Below are 17,500 nucleotides of genomic sequence, written 5' to 3'. Positions count from 1 at the left end.
CTGCCAACAGAACCAGTCAAATGTCTAGAAATAAATGAAATAATATTTGTACACCATCCAGTTCTGTTCTTACCAGGGTTACCGGTCTTGGCTCTCCACCACCCTGCTGCCCGCTGCCACACTGCCCTGCTCTGGATCCTCACACTGACTCCCTCTCCTCACCTGCAGTACCTGCACATTCACATTAACACTGAGCCTCAGTCCTACACTCCCTTACACATTGTCCCAGACCTTTCTCACTATTTCCGTCGAATTATTCTGGTCTCTGCTCTCTGTTCTGCTCTCCAGAGGATGGGCCTCTTCCATCATCTCCATCTTACTCAAAGGAGGCTCGAACCCGGATATCTGTGAGGCTTCTTTGTGACAGCATTCATAAATTCAATCAATCTCAACTGAACTAAAACCTTTTAAAACAAATTTAATTCATGCAAAACTGAAGTTTCGGTTCTTTACTACTTTAAGGTTCTCCTCTGTAGAAGTGTTTTAATAGAAGAAAAGCGGTTCCTCTATGGTATCACCCAAAGAACCCTTCATAGCTCCTGAGCTTTGAGGATACAGTTTACTGTAGCTGGTTAATTTACTCATCCTAAATCATTTCAGCCAGTTTCAATTATTTCATTTAAAACACTGATTGATGAAGCTTTTTTCCATAGTCATCTTTAAGATTTTATGTTTTTCTGTAAAAGTAAAAATATGCTGTTATTTCACCAAACACTCGACTCTGAAGACGACACCCCCGGAGAGACGCAGCTAATAAAGAAATAACTGTGGTTTTGAAGCGGACTGTCTGTTTTACTGAGCTGGAACTGTGGGTTTACAGCACAGGCGTTATCAGGGGTATCTGCTTATTCACAGTGAAAGAACAGGTAGACGTGTAGGGCTGGTGCTTAGATGGAGCACACATTCATCACTGCTGTTCAGCGCTGAGCTTTTCTGTTTTCAATGGCAGAACTCTCTTCATCATTAAACACTCGCTCCTCAACCTTGGAAAAGCTCTGAAAGACCAGTATTGACCAATCACCCTGTTTTCCTCTCTGTCTTACGCATCAGTCCATCAAAACTCTCCTAGCAACTACTGATCCATCAAAGAACCACAGAGGAGGAACAGAGAAGTGCAGAACTACTGAGATACGAGAGCGAAGTCTGCAATTAATTACATTCTGGGATCAAGTGCAAACTGCGCATAGCCATGATCAGCCCCCCCCCACCATTCATCTGCCTGTGGAAAAGTGGAGGGACAGAAGACCTTCTCTGATGAACCAGCGAGTCTCACTCTGATAAACTAAAACTGCCCGGCCAGTTCAGAGATGACCGTGCTCAGTAACAGATCATCATGTGCCGTACGGATCTGGTGCACATCGCTTGGCTGGTCTGTCTCATTGACCATTCAGCTCATGATAATATAATAATTGATGATTATAGTAATACACTTTGTTTTCAGAGCATCTTCCATACACTAAAGCACATTCAGTCAAAGGTAAACAGGTAATTGAACAGGTAATTGTCTTCTGTCCCTGTTTACTGTTCTTGAGTTCTGCACACAAAGAAAGGGTTCTGATGCCGATGAAGAACCACTTTTAACTCCATAAATAACAAGGTGTAAGAGAGGAGTGTGTGAAGAAGCTATGAATTAGTGAATAACATTTCCATCAAATGACTTTCCTTCAAACCTGTTCTACAAACTCACACCTCTCTCTGGAGAACACGTTCTTATTGAGATCAAGGAGGTTCTAGAGCACAGCTTCCTCCCCAAACACACGGTGGGTGAACTGGCCAGTCTAAAGTGCTCTTAGCTCTTTTAGTGTTTCAAAGCTTAAAGCTGTCCAGTGCTGTTGGTCACAAGATGTATGAGCAATGCTGTTTCATTAGTAACTGACCATTTCCACATGTCCATACTGACCAACATGACATTTGCATCTAAATATCACCAACCGCATGTTTTTAATGAATCTTTACTGTGTATCAGGACTATATGTGTCCCTGTTCACATAAGATAGATTTAATTACAATAAAAATAAATTGTCTGTCACACTTCACTGTTATGTCTGTAAATTTACATTTACGGCATTTAGCAGATGCTCTTATCCAGAGCGACTTACAAAGTGCTTTGCTATTTACCCAAGAAAAGCCTTAGCTAGTTAGAATAGACTAATACAAAAGATACCTCTAAGCTTTAGACATTACTAAACACAAGACAATAAGGCGACCATAGAACTATTCGTCCAAGTACTCTCTGAAGAGGTGGGTCTTCAGTCTGCGTTTGAAGACAGCGAGCGACTCGGCCGTTCGGACACCCAGGGAAAGCTCGTTCCACCACTTTGGTGCAGGACAGAAAAAAGCCTGGATGCTCGTCTTCCGCGGATTTTGAGGGATGGTGGGTCGAGCCGAGCCGTACTTGAAGCTCGAAGGGCTCTTGGTGCGGATCGGCTTTTGACCATTGCCATCAGATACGGAGGGGCTGGTCCGTTCTTGGCTTTGTAGGCCAGCGTCAGGGTTCTGAATCTGATGCGGGCAGCAGCTACAGGAAGCCAGTGGAGAGAACGCAGCAGTGGAGTCACATGGCTGAATTTTGGGACATTGAAGACGACCCGTGCCGCTGCATTCTGGATGAGTTGCAGGGGCCTGATGGTGCGCAGAGGGAGACCAGCCAGAAGAGAGTTGCAGTAGTCAAGTCTGGAAGTGACGAGAGACTGAACAAGCACCTGGGTGGCCATAGTGGTGATCAGAGAAGTCCAAAGGAGTCACAGCCACATCCAGAGCAGGGACAGGTCTGCTGAAGATCAGGTCCAGAGTGTTCCCTGCTCTGTGTGTTGGTGCAGACTGGTTGAACGAGATCAAAAGAGGATAGGATTGGGAGAAGGCATGAAGACTGGAGTTTCTCTGATGGAAGGTTGAAGTCGCCGAGTAGAATAAGTGGGGGGTCAACAGGGAGTCCACTCAAGAGAACGTCCAGTTCATCAACGAAACTGCCCAAAGGACCAGGAGGAGGATAGAGAACAGTGATGTGAGTCTACTGGGAGAAGAGACAGGAACAGCATGGTATTCAAAAGAGGAAATGTCGAGATTAGAAAAAGAGAGCGGGGTGAAGCGCCACAGAGGAGAGAGAAGTAAACCGGTGCCGCCGCCCCTGCCAGTCCTTCGTGGAGAGTGGGAAAAGGCAAAGCCAGACGACAAGGCAGCTGGAGGTGCAGAGTTGTCCGGGGTGATCCACATCTCAGTCAGTGCCAGGAAGTTTAGAGACCGAGCAGAAGCAGAAGCTGAAATAAAATCTGCCTTCTGCAGACTGGCAATTCCACAGTCCCCCAGTTACCATCATATTGGTATTAGAACGGGGGGGGGGGGGGTAAATGCGGTTACCGGAATTGCGGCATCTGCATCGGTATCTGTACCTCCGGCTGCTGTCAGAGGTGAGGACAGGAATTGCAAAGTACATCTTCAGGTACAACAGAATAGAGTTGAGTAAAAAGGCTTTTGCAGCTGATATTCTAGTGAGGAGCCATGACGTCTAACAAACCACTACAGACGTGCACGTCTCCACACCTAATTTATCAAGATTGGAGGCACTTGGCTCCTCCTCTGCAATTCACACTTCTAGCTGGCCTGTAAATAATGTACTGTTGCTTTAAATGACATCACAATAAGGAAGTGACATCATTTGGGCCTTTGGAGCAGCCAGGACAACAAGGCAAGTTCATATACTCTCCTTCAAAATGGTTTACAGGATTCCTCCAGCTCAACCCACCCAACCCAACCTCACCCCGCCAGGCAACACACAGGGCAACTGTTTCTAACTGTGATTTCTACACTACTGCTGCAGTGATAATTCTATTTTGGAGAACTGCAGCCATGAAATTTGTCATGTGTTGTTGTGAATATGACTCTCATATCTGAATGAACAGGATAATATTAATAAGGATTTTATGCCTGAGGGGAAAATGTGTTTATTGTGTTGAAAATTTCGCCATGCGCCACAAACGGCAGGAGTGTGGTGGGACCGTGGTTTAGCACATTTACCCCGGTCTAACTCAGCAGAGGAGATTTTCCTAAACATCAATTATGGAAGTTAATTGTTCTGCAACAGCAGCCAAAACATTATGAGCATAAGCTGTGAGGCAAACAGGAGGGATGCCCTGAGACGCCCTTAACACGATTAGGTGCTGGCTCAAATCAGGCTGGATAACGAACAGACCTGCTCAACACCCCCGCCTCTGTTAAACTCGGCCCGGCCGGCCCAAACTGCATCTGATACAGAAACACTGAACCTTCCAGCCTGTTTCTGAACATCTGGAGTCCGTAAACAATCACCCGCCCACCCCAATCACATCAGAGAGGGAAAATAATTAATACTTCATGAATATTGATCAGGCAGAAAGGTTAATAAATGCTAACTCAATAAAAAACACAGCGATTAAAGCCTTCCTTATTCTTTATTCTAACACTCAGCTGCTGTCAGACTGTGTGAACTCCTCCTCATGAACTGACCATCAGAAAACACCCAGAGTCATTTACATGACACTAAAAGTCATTTTAGTTTTGAAGGTTCGAGCAGAAATGAAAGTTACACACAGTCAATTACGGCTCGGGGCCCCACAGTAGGCTGCATAGCGCCGGCCCTTTGAACCAGTGGACTTTGATTGCGTGGACTTTTCCATTCTGAGCTCCTTTCTGCGCCACCTTGAAGTTACCCATCCCTCCTAACAATAATCAGCATCAGATGTGAATTATGAGCGTCTGGGCTGCTGTGTACCTGGCTGCAGGGCGCCGGGCTGTATTACTTTCCAGGAGTGATGCAGTTGGGTTTATTCTTTAATTACACTGAGGAACAACCCAATTACCTGCCTCGCAGCTGGGGGCTGTCTCTTTATGAATGTAGTTCACTTCCCCTCGCCTGAACACACCTTATGTTTTTAGCGCTCATAAATAAACATCTGCTGGAATGTTCCTGAGAACACTGTGGAGCTAATTAACAGGAGGGGGGCATGTGGGATATGGAGGAGGAGTGTGTTCACAGGAACGTTTAACAGACAGGTAGTTTCTCAGCAGGCCTGAGCGGAGACCTTTTGTGGAAGATATATGAGGAATACGGCTCTCCTGGTGTTCCTCTGCCTTGATAAAGATAAGCTTCAAAATTCTCTGCGTGTCTCAGAGCTGAGCTCAGTCAGAGTCGGGGTGAATCTGAGCTTCACTGTAGAGAACCTGACCCACTCTGATCTCTCTACAGTGCAGCTGACGTTTATATGGAGTGATGATGATGATGGTAAAATAGTGGAGAACCTCAAAACGTTGGACTCTGGAGAGGGGTGTCTGGTTAGTGTTCTGATACTGGCTGTACTGGGCTGAGTGATGGGTCTGGAGAGGGGTGTCCGGTTAGTGTTCTGATACTGGCTGTACTGGGCTGAGTGATGGACTCTGGAGAGGGGTGTCTGTGTTCTGATACTGGCTGTACTGGGCTGAGTGATGGGTCTGGAGAGGGGCGTCCGGTTAGTGTTCTGATACTGGCTGTACTGGGCTGAGTGATGGACTCTGGAGAGGGGTGTCCGGTTAGTGTTCTGATACTGGCTGTACTGGGCTGAGGGATGGACTCTGGAGAGGGGCGTCCGGTTAGTGTTCTGATACTGGCTGTACTGGGCTGAGGGATGGGTCTGGAGAGGGGTGTCTGGTTAGTGTTCTGATACTGGCTGTACTGGGCTGAGTGATGGACTCTGGAGAGGGGTGTCTGTGTTCTGATACTGGCTGTACTGGGCTGAGTGATGGGTCTGGAGAGGGGTGTCTGGTTAGTGTTCTGATACTGGCTGTACTGGGCTGAGGGATGGACTCTGGAGAGGGGCGTCCGGTTAGTGTTCTGATACTGGCTGTACTGGGCTGAGGGATGGGTCTGGAGAGGGGTGTCCGGTTAGTGTTCTGATACTGGCTGTACTGGGCTGAGTGATGGGTCTGGAGAGGGGTGTCCGGTTAGTGTTCTGATACTGGCTGTACTGGGCTGAGGGATGGACTCTGGAGAGGGGTGTCTGTGTTCTGATACTGGCTGTACTGGGCTGAGTGATGGGTCTGGAGAGGGGCGTCCGGTTAGTGTTCTGATACTGGCTGTACTGGGCTGAGTGATGGACTCTGGAGAGGGGTGTCCGGTTAGTGTTCTGATACTGGCTGTACTGGGCTGAGTGATGGGTCTGGAGAGGGGTGTCCGGTTAGTGTTCTGATACTGGCTGTACTGAGCTGAGGGATGGGTCTGGAGAGGGGCGTCCGGTTAGTGTTCTGATACTGGCTGTACTGGGCTGAGGGATGGACTCTGGAGAGGGGTGACTGTGTTCTGATACTGGCTGTACTGGGCTGAGGGATGGACTCTGGAGAGGGGTGTCCGGTTAGTGTTCTGATACTGGCTGTACTGGGCTGAGTGATGGGTCTGGAGAGGGGTGTCCGGTTAGTGTTCTGATACTGGCTGTACTGAGCTGAGGGATGGGTCTGGAGAGGGGCGTCCGGTTAGTGTTCTGATACTGGCTGTACTGGGCTGAGGGATGGACTCTGGAGAGGGGTGTCCGGTTAGTGTTCTGATACTGGCTGTACTGGGCTGAGTGATGGGTCTGGAGAGGGGTGTCCGGTTAGTGTTCTGATACTGGCTGTACTGAGCTGAGGGATGGGTCTGGAGAGGGGCGTCCAGTTAGTGTTCTGATACTGGCTGTACTGGGCTGAGGGATGGGTCTGGAGAGGGGTGACTGTGTTCTTATACTAGCTGTACTGGGCTGAGGGATGGGTCTGGAGAGGGGCGTCCGGTTAGTGTTCTGATACTGGCTGTACTGGGCTGAGTGATGGGTCTGGAGAGGGGTGTCCAGTTAGTGTTCTGATACTGGCTGTACTGGGCTGAGTGATGGGTCTGGAGAGGGGTGTCCGGTTAGTGTTCTGATACTGGTTGTACTGGGCTGAGTGATGGGTCTGGAGAGGGGTGTCCGGTTAGTGTTCTGATATTGGCTGTACTGGGCTGAGGGATGGGTCTGGAGAGGGGTGTCCGGTTAGTGTTCTGATATTGGCTGTACTGGGCTGAGGGATGGGTCTGGAGAGGGGTGTCCGGTTAGTGTTCTGATACTGGCTGTACTGGGCTGAGGGATGGGTCTGGAGAGGGGTGTCTGTGTTCTGATACTGGCTGTACTGGGCTAAGTGATGGACTCTGGAGAGGGGTGTCCGGTTAGTGTTCTGATACTGGCTGTACTGGGCTGAGTGATGGGTCTGGAGAGGGGTGTCCGGTTAGTGTTCTGATACTGGCTGTACTGAGCTGAGGGATGGGTCTGGAGAGGGGCGTCCGGTTAGTGTTCTGATACTGGCTGTACTGGGCTGAGGGATGGACTCTGGAGAGGGGTGTCCGGTTAGTGTTCTGATACTGGCTGTACTGGGCTGAGTGATGGGTCTGGAGAGGGGTGTCCGGTTAGTGTTCTGATACTGGCTGTACTGAGCTGAGGGATGGGTCTGGAGAGGGGCGTCCGGTTAGTGTTCTGATACTGGCTGTACTGGGCTGAGGGATGGGTCTGGAGAGGGGTGACTGTGTTCTTATACTAGTTGTACTGGGCTGAGGGATGGGTCTGGAGAGGGGCGTCCGGTTAGTGTTCTGATACTGGCTGTACTGGGCTGAGTGATGGGTCTGGAGAGGGGTGTCCAGTTAGTGTTCTGATACTGGCTGTACTGGGCTGAGTGATGGGTCTGGAGAGGGGTGTCCGGTTAGTGTTCTGATACTGGCTGTACTGGGCTGAGTGATGGACTCTGGAGAGGGGTGTCCGGTTAGTGTTCTGATACTGGCTGTACTGGGCTGAGGGCTGGGTCTGGAGAGGGGTGTCCGGTTAGTGTTCTGATACTGGCTGTACTGGGCTGAGGGATGGGTCTGGAGAGGGGTGTCCGGTTAGTGTTTTGATACTGGCTGTACTGGGCTGAGGGATGGGTCTGGAGAGGGGTGTCCGGTTAGTGTTCTGATACTGGCTGTACTGGGCTGAGTGATGGGTCTGGAGAGGGGTGTCCGGTTAGTGTTCTGATACTGGCTGTACTGGGCTGAGTGATGGGTCTGGAGAGGGGTGTCCGGTTAGTGTTCTGATACTGGCTGTACTGGGCTGAGGGATGGGTCTGGAGAGGGGTGTCTGGTTAATGTCCTGATACTGGCTGTACTGGGCTGAGGGATGGACTCTGGAGAGGGGTGTCCGGTTAGTGTTCTGATACTGGCTGTACTGGGCTGAGTGATGGGTCTGGAGAGGGGTGTCCGGTTAGTGTTCTGATACTGGCTGTACTGGGCTGAGTGATGAACTCTGGAGAGGGGCTAGTGTTCTGATACTGGCTGTACTGGGCTGAGTGATTGGTCTGGAGATGGGCTAGTGTTCTGATACTGGCTGTACTGGGCTGAGTGATTGGTCTGGAGATGGGCTAGTGTTCTGATACTGGCTGTACTGGGCTGAGATTTGGATTTACCCTCATCCTAAAGCTGTCTCCTTGAATCGAAAAGCTTGAAAGGAGAAAATCAGACTTTACAAAATAGTCCAGTCGGACACCAACTCTCCATTGATAATAACAATAATCTCAAACTCCAGCGCTGCTCCATCTGTTCTGTGGGTTTATTCATGAGTCAGAATGCTCCTAACACAGTCCTGACAGTAGGAAACATATGGCGCGATGCTAAATGTCAAGCATCCGACTCTGAACTGGCCGCAAGGAAAAGAAGAGAACTCGGGTTCCAGCAGTTAAACAAGGAACGCATCTGTTCTAGTGCCAGGATAAATCAGAAATGAACTCAACATGTGTTTTATGACGTATAACTTAATTGCAACGGATTTAGCAGAGCTAATTAGCATCAGAGTATGCGAGATATAGCCAAGATTACATGCATTATGGTCTGGATATGGTTTCACTCTGACATCCTAACAGACAGGAAAAAGAGAGGCAGAGAGGCAGAAAGGCTTTTCAGCTGATCTGTTTTGTAGAAGGCTAAATTAAAGCACATCTATTATGGATGAAATGGATTGTTCCAGTCATGGTTCTGTGTTGGTAATGGGCTGCGACTGTAGGGTCATAAACCAGTTTAAATTGGACCAGAAGAATAGATTTATTAACATTCTAAAACACAACTGAATCAATACAGTCAGATTAAACTAACACTCAGTCCACTGTAGTCATCTTAAAAAGCCAGGGTACAGAACAGGGTAGGGAATCTGTATTCGGTCCACATTACAATTAAAAATGTAAAGAGTTCTCTTCTTCTTCTTTTATGAGTGAATATTTATCTAATGAGTGCAATAAAACATGCCGGAGAAGAAAAGGCATTGGAAATTCATGCGCATGTAAAATTGCTGCAACTTTTAATTTACTTTAGTAAAAGTACTAATAAAGAAAGATAAAGTAAGTGTGTGTTTTTACTTGTCAGCTTTGGTTCGATAATGCTATATTTTACAGCTTTAATGTACGTCATTCCATGAACAAATTAGCAAGTGAACATTATCAACACCGTTTAATACCGAACTGAAAACATCGTGATTTAATAAGACAGGTTTGAAAATCCAGTGGTTAGATGTTAAGTGGATCATGCAGGACCCGCCATGCAGACTGGCAGCTTACGTCCATCAAAAGTCACCTAATTTTTGTTTGATTGCTATGTCAGTATAAGCACAAAGCAAACCAGGACTAAAACCTAGTAATGTATAATGTTCCAGCTTGGTCCGGACCAAGAGAACCAAACTACAGGTATAAATAGTACTCTACACCTGAGAGTAAAGAGGTCATTTTAATAATGAGAGCCACAGTGGATCGTTCCATCCATCTTCACTTCTTCCTGGTCAAGCTTGTGGTGGGTCTGAAGCCTATCCGGAATCACTGGCTACAAGTCAGAACTGGACAGAGCTAATGGATTATTATGATCATATATTCATAATATAACCACCCCAAAACTGAAGAAATGGGAGCAATGCCCCTGCAATCCTACAGCTCTGACAGCCAACCCATCAAGTCTCCATGCTGCAATATAGACTCAGTGAGCCTCCTGACCACCATGTGGACTCACTCTGGCAGCTGACCCTGCAAGCTTCCAGACCCTGTGAGCATCAGTGAGTTCCAGAGAGCATCATAACTGCGATGTGAAAACCCTCAGAGCTGTGGTGGAAAGTCACCCACAGCCAGCAAGCAAACACAAAAATACAAACCCTCTGCTGACCAACCCTTCCCCTCAGACAGCGTCCACTGAAGAGTGTAAAAGAGCAGAAGCTTCATACTGATGTGTATCCACTGCACTGACTGTAGAGAGCACTGCAGACACCAACAGCAGCAGACCCAACCAAAACAGCACCAGTGAACTTAGGAAGCTCTGTGAGTTTTCATCAACTTCACAAGCTTCCAGTTTCTACAACAACACAAACCGCAAGTCCAGCAAGTTCTCGCCATCTCCCACCCCGAGAACATGCTCGGCCAATTAAGCAGCCGTTACAGCGTGAGGGAAGTTTGTTTTCCTTGTACCGTTGGCCCGCACCGAGCCCCATCACTCCTCTCAGTCAGCGTTCAGGCATTGACCATCGGCTGTTGGCTGCTAATTGCTCTGAGACAGGGTAATTGAGTGGTCTCTGGGGCTCCATTCAGCTCCACACACTTCAATACCGTCAGCAAATGTCAGCACGAGGGGGACGATTAATGAGCTACTGCTGATTCGAACGTCTTCCAGCCAATCCCCACGGCTGCTCCAGACCTGACACTCTGACAGGAAACGGGCCGCTAAGAAATTTCTGGAAGTGTGAGCGGTCTTGTCGTTCTCCGCCTGGGGATCACTCTCCTCTCACAGCCTGAAGCTCCTAGCCTCCAAACAAACACATCTCTGAATTTATACCTGTTATTTATGACCTGATCCTCATCATATCTCACTGACCTAATCATTCAGTGCCAGTAACTGCCTGGTTCATTTATCCAAATATTCAAAGAGTTATAGAGTGTTGTGCTAGGCAGCCCACAAGCTCCAAAAGTAATGTACCCAACATTAATGACAGACAGACACTGTTAAAGAGAAGTCAGAGATCTCTCGAGTCCAAACAGACAGTGAGGCGTTTAGTCAGCACTGAGTGAAGCCGACAACACATTTAACAGAACCTTACAGAGACGCTTCAACTTAATATGATTATCATAATAATACATATTATAAACTTCAGGAGACTGGAGCTGGGGTTCAGACTCTGCAGCAGTTCAGTACTAGTCTTAGTCCACTATTCAGTTCTGCTGGAAACTGAAGGGTTAAATCAGTTCTGGTAGAGTTTAGAGTAGAACCATGTATGTGAGAAAATCCAACTAAACAGAAAACTGTCCAATCAGAGTCATTCTCTCAGTGGCATCTGAGCAGATTCAGCTAAACCAGCTCTCCCATTGGTCAGGACTTGTAGAACTGAAGAATTGCAATTGAAACAGTGACTAAAATCACTTCAACCTTGCAATTAATAAAAAAGACAAATAAATGAATAAATAAGTAAATAGAAATAGTGTCTTTTTATACGAAATCATTTTGGGGGGCTGTGAGGTGGTTTATTATCACGTTCTTTGTTAGGTCTTTTCTTTAGGTATTTTTACAGTAATAGTGAATTAGAATCAGGATTTCTGTGACAGACAGTGAAAAAAATACCATTAAGCAATAATAATGAATTTCTACGAAAAAGATTCAAGTTAGAACCTTCAGAACCTTCAATGGTTCTTTAATAAAGACTAGCTTTGTGTGGGACCACTGAAACGCTAGGAAAGAGGTCATGATGCTTTTACTCCTGATAATAATAATGTTAATATTAATAATGTGGATGTATTAATGTTTTAGTACTGACAGATAAAGCTTTAGATATCATGAGAAAACGGTGGCTCTTGTTCTCCTAGTTATTATGTATGAATGTCTGTATGGAAGCACACACTGATACCAACCCCTCAAATCTGCCCCCAGTTCAGTTTCTCCCCCAAATATCACGCTTCTTATTTTGGCTCAAGTCCTGAAGCCGAGATTAGGAACGACTGTAGTTCAGACAATAAAAGTGGTGTGTAGATGACCACCCAAATACTGTACTCTACATGAGTTTGGCGTATCTCCAGAAGTTAACGAGAAGTCCAGCTCAGGGGCTTTTTGATTGGATTGCGGCCGGTACCCCTGAGAGAGCAGAAATGCTACCAGAAATATTTCTGTGCTGTCCTGCTCTGACATATTATTGTCAGCTAAGGTCCAGACCATCAATCACGACCGCCAGTGCTCCACCCCCATCCCCGTCCTGCTGCAGGATCGCTGTTTAATCACTGCCTGCCCCCCCAACACCACCCATCACCACCCCACCCCCCAACGGCCAAACACAGCCGGTCTGCTCCCTAACGGATGAGCTGCCGTCGCAACAGTGATTCCCAACTCTCAGGAGGAAACTCCAGCAAAACTCATCACATATTTCTCAGCAGTGTTTCGCTGTCTCTCGGGCCGCTGGGCTCACGGCTGTTGTTTGAGTGGAAGAAGAGTTTCATTACTTCACCCTGACCCAGAGAAGTGTCTCCAGAACACCAACACACTTCATATTATTTCACTGACACTCATTAGTAAAAACATCAGAACACCCCATATTTACACCCCTCTTAGAACATATTTAAAGATCTAAAAGAAGATTTAAAGAAGAGATGTCTTTAATCATCATTTAGAAAACATGTATCACTCCTTCTAATGTGTAGACTCAGAGTCAGGAGCAGAAGATCAGCTGCAGATGATCAGAACATGGTTGGAGAGGATTATTCTGGAGGAGTCTGGAGTCTGATTTAAACCTCAGACATTTAGTCTGGTCTGATCTTGATGGTTGAAGTGAGGGGTGAAGAAGATGGTCAGATCCAGAGAGCTCTCTGAGGCCCTTAGAAAGAAGGGTGGAGATGCAGAGGAGTCTGCGAAGGAGTTTAAACAGATCTCAGAACAGTTAGAAACTAAAACTGTTCACGGGGTGTCGTAGCATCCCTGTATTCTTTCAGTATTAGAAGAGAAGGGTTAAGCTTTAAGGTTCTTTGTGATGGTTCTGTATAGAACCTGGTTTAAATGCACATCTCTCTCTGCGGTTCTGTCTCCTGTTCTCTGATAATGATCTGATCTGTCCGTGCTGCTGTTCTAATAATTAACAAAATCTTGTGAAATAAAGATGAGCCCCCCCCCTCCAGACAGGAACAGTTCTTTCACTGAAGCTAATGTGGACATGCCTGCAGCGCCACCTTGTGGCAGATTTAGGCGAGTTGTTTTGTCTGTACTGAATTCAGTGAGTTGAAGATTCAGGCTTTTGGTACTTTGGTAAAAATGTCCCTTAATGTTAAGTCACTGCATTTCCAGCTTCAGACTGGCAGGAAGTGTGGCAGGAAGTGTGGCAGGAAGTGGATATGTACTGCAGGATGAAGCCCTGCCTCCCTGCGCTGCTCCAGCTGGGATTCTTCTGCAGGCCAATTATCGACATCATGGTGGGACAGGTTCTGCTGAACGGAGGTTTTTCTGCTCTTGATGATGGAGAGTCGGCCGAGGGCCTGGCTCTCAACACACCCGCCTTATTATTTCCCATTAAACGATGTAAACCACCACCAGAACGTCCTTACCCACAGGAATGACTCGCTTATTAAGTCTTATCTATTGGCCTCACAAACGCTCGACCTGTCCACTCCACCAGAGCTCCATAACCGAGCCATCTCTCAGGGTGTTCTGGTGCCGGTTTCTCCTCCACAGACTGGTAGGAGCAGACGTTCAGACGCAGGTCCTCTTCTCTGCATGTGCCGCCCTGCAGTACTCCCTGAAAGCCAGTTAGCTAGCTCTGCTCGAGAACTCTCCCTTTTCACGTGTGGTATCAGCTTACTAAATCTTCACTGACTGACTGTTTACCACGCTGAGGACGTCTGTTTATCTAAAAGACTGGCTGCTTTTCTCATTTCAGCCACATATCAGCTAACGCACTGCAGCCTTCTGTGTGTATAGACAGTTATGGAGAAGACAGACGTCCTTCTGTCTGCGTGACGAGGAACACTCTAATCTGAGCTGGGAATGATGTAGGAAAGTGCTGAAAGCTAACCCTGCTGTGTTCAGGTTCTACAGCACGAATTTCTTCATTATTCAGTAGTGATGCTGTGAAAACTACAGGAATGTGTTCCTGCGTATTAAAGCTAATATTAATATTTATCTGGGAGATGAACAGATAAGGACTCTGAACAGTGCTGTACACACACAGACTTGGACCCTGGATAAGAGCTGTTACCTACTGGCACTAAATCAGCGTGGTAATCAGTCACAGTTAGCTGCGGTTTTGGCTCGATGTACAGTATCATCACTTTCACAACCAGACCTCATATCTCTGTGTAAAAGATTTTATTCTCATTTTGGAGCATTTCTATTGGTCCATGTCAGTAAAACACACTGAAATGTTCGGGAGGAACAGGCTCTCAGCCTGGGAGGAGATTAACAATGTTAACGGAGAATCTACAGCAGTGTCTGCAGGAGTGTGTGTGTGTGTGTGTGTGTGTGTGTGTGTGTAAGCATGAATACAATAATGCATACTCCTCTCTCTCCTTTAGCTCTCTGACATTGCTGTTGCCCCGAGGCTGGTGTGTGTGTGTGTGTGTGTGTGTGTGTGTGTGTGTGTGTGTGTGTGTATACACAGGGATGGTAATTGGGACTGCTGTTTGCCTGGTTGCCAGTTTGGAGTATTGTATATGAGAGGTGTGAATTAGGAGCACTGGGGGGAGGAGACTGTACAGAGCTGGATTATGATTGACAGACCAGTGTGTTCCTCTGGTTACCACTTCAAAAGAAGTGCAGAAGACAATTATGTAAATGAGATGGTGAAAAGGCTGAAAGGTGAAAGAAGCTGTAGCAGTTTTGTAGCTTTAGCATTGATGTATATATTCAAATTATGTAAAATTATTTATTTGCTATAGATAAACCTATTCATCCATCCTTCCATCTTCCCATCTATATCTATCTGTCTATCTATCTATCTATCTATCTATCTATCTATCTATCTATCTATCTATCTATCTATCTGTCTGTCTGTCTGTCTATCTATCTATCTATCTATCTATCTATCTATCTGTCTGTCTGTCTGTCTGTCTGTCTATCTATCTATCTATCAGCAATACGGCACAATAATAAGCAGAAGTAAAAATGTCAGTGTTGGCGAACAGGCAATGCCCAGTTGTAGCCCCTGAAGCCTTCATTATGAAGCGAGCAGATCACTGAGGGGCAGGCAGGTGTGTATTCTTGGCAAGAAGAAAAGAAAAGGGAACAGGTCCCAGAAAAGCAGCCTGTTTACTTCTACATTATTCAGTTGTTGTAAAAGTGTGCTGGTGAGTGTCCCTGAGATCTGCAGCTCCGCCTGAGAAATCTGATCTGATCAGTGAGATCTAGTCAGGCTAAAGTACAGCTTCCAAACATGGTGGAGGTAGTTTCACACACTGCTACTGTAACTAAGACCCCCAAAGTAAACAGTGATGACAATGAAACAGGGTTTAACAGGTTCCAGGGCTTTGTTTGCTCGACAGCATCTTCTTCTTCTCGGTTGAAATGTTCTTCAGAAGTACTTTAATATTTCTGGGCAGACCTTTTCTCACCAGTCCATTTCTAAACTGAAACAGAATTAAATCACAAACCCTCAAATTAGACAATGATTACAACTGTCATTATTTATTCTTTTAGCAATCCTGCAATACACCCATTAAATTGATTATTATCTAATAACATTAATATCCAGTACATTAATATCCAGTATGAAGCTCTAATATCATTAATATCCAGTATGAAGTTCTAATATCATTAATATCCAGTATGAAGTTCTAATAACATTAATATCCAGTATAAATCTCTAATAACATTAATATCCAGTATGAAGTTCTAATAACATTAATATCCAGTATGAAGCTCTAATATCATTAATATCCAGTATGAAGCTCTAATAACATTAATATCCAGTATGAAGCTCTAATATCATTAATATCCAGTATGAAGTTCTAATATCATTAATATCCAGTATGAAGCTCTAATAACATTAATATCCAGTATGAAGCTCTAATATCATTAATATCCAGTATGAAGCTCTAATATCATTAATATCCAGTATGAAGCTCTAATAACATTAATATCCAGTATGAAGCTCTAATATCATTAATATCCAGTATGAAGTTCTAATAACATTAATATCCAGTATGAAGTTCTAATAACATTAATATCCAGTATGACGCTCTAACATTAATATCCAGTATAAAGCTCTAATAACATTAATATCCAGTATAAAGCTCTAATAACATTAATATCCAGTATGAAGCTCTAATAACATTAATATCCAGTATGAAGCTCTAATATCATTAATATCCAGTATGAAGCTCTAATAACATTAATATCCAGTATAAAGCTCTAATATCATTAATATCCAGTATGAAGCTCTAATAACATTAATATCCAGTATGAAGCGCTAATATCATTAATATCCAGTATGAAGCTCTAATATCATTAATATCCAGTATGAAGCTCTAATAACATTAATATCCAGTATCAAGCGCTAATATCATTAATATCCAGTATCAAGCGCTAATATCATTAATATCCAGTATGAAGCTCTAATAATATGAATTGGAGCTATAGATAGTCTGGTTATTGTGTAAACTGAGAATAAAGCACTTCTGGTTTATCTGTTTTTATGGAATAACCGTTGTAGATTATGACGGTATGATGGGTGATGTGTAAGGTAATATTACTGGACAGAAGGTGACGCAGTAATCTCCACATTTAATGATGGTGGACAGTGACTGCTGCTGACCTGAGCCACAAATATCTCACTGCTGGGGGACTGTGTGACATCGCTTGCAGAGGAAAGTCTCAGCTTCAATCCAGCAAGGTGCTCTTTGGAAAAATAGCCAAACAGTATTAATAATATTTCCTTAACAATCAGGAATAATTTGGCAGAAGTACAATAACAACAGAGGAACTTACTTATCAGAGTCGCTGGTTTCGCAGTCCTAAAATCTTTTAGGCAATAAAATCACATAAAATAAATAAAATAAATAAAAAATAAAATAAATGATTATTTTGTATTTTAATATGTGAAACTCTAGAAAGCTACATACAAAACATAGCATCACAATAGATTATTATCATCACATTGTTTACATCTGTTGTAAGTAAACTCTTACTGTCCTGATAAACAGATTTACAGATCATTTTCTTAAATGCTGAAAGGGTTTTAGTCAGCAAGCTCAATTTTATTCTAATATCAAAAACATATTGTAGGAAATGTTTGGCACAAATGCTGCAGTTATTTTATTCTCTGAACTTAGACTCTCCAGATACTGTTCTTATTATTTATTTATGCCTGTAGTTGGACATGAAGTCTCTGTACCAATCTCTGGAGTTGACACAGCCTCAACCTAGATACTGGATCAGCAAACAGAACTTTTATAATGCAGTTAGAAAATATATTTGTACAGAGTTTCAGGGAGCTCCAGTGTCTGTGCTACCTTCTGGCTCTCTCCTTTAATTAGA

This window comes from Salminus brasiliensis, chromosome 7, assembly GCF_030463535.1.
Source record: "Salminus brasiliensis chromosome 7, fSalBra1.hap2, whole genome shotgun sequence".
Classification (NCBI taxonomy): Eukaryota; Metazoa; Chordata; class Actinopteri; order Characiformes; family Bryconidae; genus Salminus; species Salminus brasiliensis.
The sequence above is the reverse complement of the archived record's forward strand: the minus strand, read 5'-3'. Positions refer to the sequence as shown.